Source organism: Oratosquilla oratoria, chromosome 13, assembly GCF_046742065.1.
Source record: "Oratosquilla oratoria isolate Oo_2021 chromosome 13, ASM4674206v1, whole genome shotgun sequence".
In the NCBI taxonomy this organism is placed as follows: domain Eukaryota; kingdom Metazoa; phylum Arthropoda; class Malacostraca; order Stomatopoda; family Squillidae; genus Oratosquilla; species Oratosquilla oratoria.
The window spans coordinates 48,438,642-48,441,141 of NC_134789.1; positions in this window are offsets into that span (position 1 = coordinate 48,438,642).

Below are 2,500 nucleotides of genomic sequence, written 5' to 3' on the forward strand. Positions count from 1 at the left end.
ACAGTTATTAACCTACCATAAGCACCCCTACCCCCCCCACCCCGTCCCTCATCTCTATCTCCTGCCTTCTCCCTTCCTTGTTCAACAGACATTCCCCTCTTTCTCAACGCCTCCTTCACCCCATCCACCCATCTCATCCTCGGCCGTACCTTTAAATTCACTCCCTCTTCCTCCGCCTTTCACATCACTTTAATTAATCTTTCTTCACTCATTCTTTCCATATGCCCAAACTATACCCGGTGCTCTTTCATCAGTCCTATCTGTCATCTCCTTTTCCATTCCCGCCCTCCTCCTCATCTCCTCGTTTTTCACTCTATCCAACCTTGTAGTCCCTACCATACTTTTCAGACATATAGTCTCAAACTGTCACAAGGTTAAACAGAGTATATACTCGGGATAGTTTGAGAATTTTAGAGAAACACACCAACGCCTATGATGGCTTTATTTGAATTAACACAGACAACTTTTCTAACTGAACAATGTAAATATAATACCAACTTCCTGCTCTTCTGGAGGGAGGCAGAAGTGTCCGTCCAACAGTTCGTCGCTGTGATCTCCTGCTCGGGTCGAGCGCTGAGTCCTCCAGCTCCAGTCGGGCGCTGAAGTGTCCGCCTAGTCCGTCCGGGAGGGTGGCCCGTCGTATGTCCTCAAGTTCCTCCGTGCTCACCCTCTGTAGACCTGGAAGGAGGAGGAGAAACGAAGAGGAGGGTCGAACTGCGCATACGCGGGCAGCAGTGACAACGAATTGCCTGGGTCGGTCCTGGGAACCTTTGGCCGCGTCGCGCGTCCCCTCTTTCCAAAGACCGGGTAGGCCCACGTGGCACAGTTTTATGTGGACGACATGCGCGGGCAGCAACTGGCCGCCCTCTCTCCAAAGCCCGGGTCAGCCCACATAGCACAGTTTTGTGTGGACGACATGCGCGGGCATCAACTGGCCGCCCCTCTCTCCAAAGCCCGGGTCAGCCCACGTAGCACAGTTTTGTGTGGACGACATGCGCGGGCATCAACTGGCCGCGCTGCGCATCTTCTCTCTCTCCAAAGCCCGGGTCGGTCTACGAGGTACAGCCTCGTGTGGGCGGGGTGGCACTCACGTGACACTCCTCCGGGTCGGCCCACATGGTACAGCTTTGTGTGGACGGCGTGGCACTAACGTGACATAAAACACAGTCAAACTTTTCCTTTCTGTGTCGCTTAATTTCATCGTCTCTGCCCCATACATTTTTTTTTGTATCCATTCCCAGGTACCTATTTCTCATGACACTTTTTAATCCCCCGAGGCATTTATTTGCTTCTCTCAATCTGCAAATTACCTTCACCCCTACTCCTCCTTTTCCTGCCAGATGCAACCCCAAATACCAAGAGCTATCCACTTCATCTAGCCTCTCTTCTTTCAGACTTACTTTGAACTCAGTGCCATCCTTTCCCCTTGTACATTTCATCACCTTGCTTTTACCCACATTTACCTTAAACTTTCTCCTATCGCATACCTTTCCAGACTCCATCACTAACTCCCTTAATCCCCACCTCTGACCTTGCCACAATCGCAGTGTCGCCAGAAAACAACTAAATCACCTCCCAATTTTCCCTTTACTTTAACTATCTGCAGTCTCCTGTCCCTTGCCCTCTCTTTTATCTCTCGCACCACCCCATCCATGTAAACATTGAACATCCACGGCGACATGACACATCCCTAATGCAGTCCCACTTTACCTCAAACCACTCGCTCTCTCCATTTTCAACTTTAACACAGGCTCTAATATTCTCGTAAAAGCTCTTGACTGCCCCTAACAGTTTCCCCTAATTCCATATATCTGTAAGACTTTATCTTTTATTTTGCTTCTCTTCTTTTTTCTTTATAACTCTCATATTTTTCTCTCGTCCTACTTTGCAACCAGTCCATGAATAATCGCTTCTTCTCTTCTACTATTTTCTTCACTTCATCATGCCACCACTCATTACTCTTCCTTCTATTCTCTCCCATTCTTCTTGTTCCATATACCATCTTAGCACGCCTTGTCACTTCCTCTTTGAAGCATCCCCATTCCTCTTCCACTCCTACTTCTACTCTATCTTTCGCCACTTCCTAAACTTTCCTCAGCTTCTTGTACTCCTGCTCTTTTTCCTCCTCATTTAAACAGTTTGCTCTAAGCATCTCTCTACCTTCCGTCTTTTTTCTCTTTCTCCATCTATCCTCCACTCTCAACTTACCTTCCACCAAAAAATCACCTGATTTCCCCCCGCTCTCTTTTTTAAGAATGTAGACATCCAAAACTCTTCCAGTATAGCCTTATCAACCACCCTTCCATCCATCACCCTCTCTCATGTGTACTTATGCTTGAACTTTTTTCCTGAATACTATCAGCTACCATCAATTCTCTAAACACACTTCCACCACTAACTCTCCACTGTGATTTTTTTCTGGTACTCCACACTTTCCAACAATTCCGTCTATTGGTTCATCCCGTACTCTAGCATTGAGATCTCCCAATACCACTACATT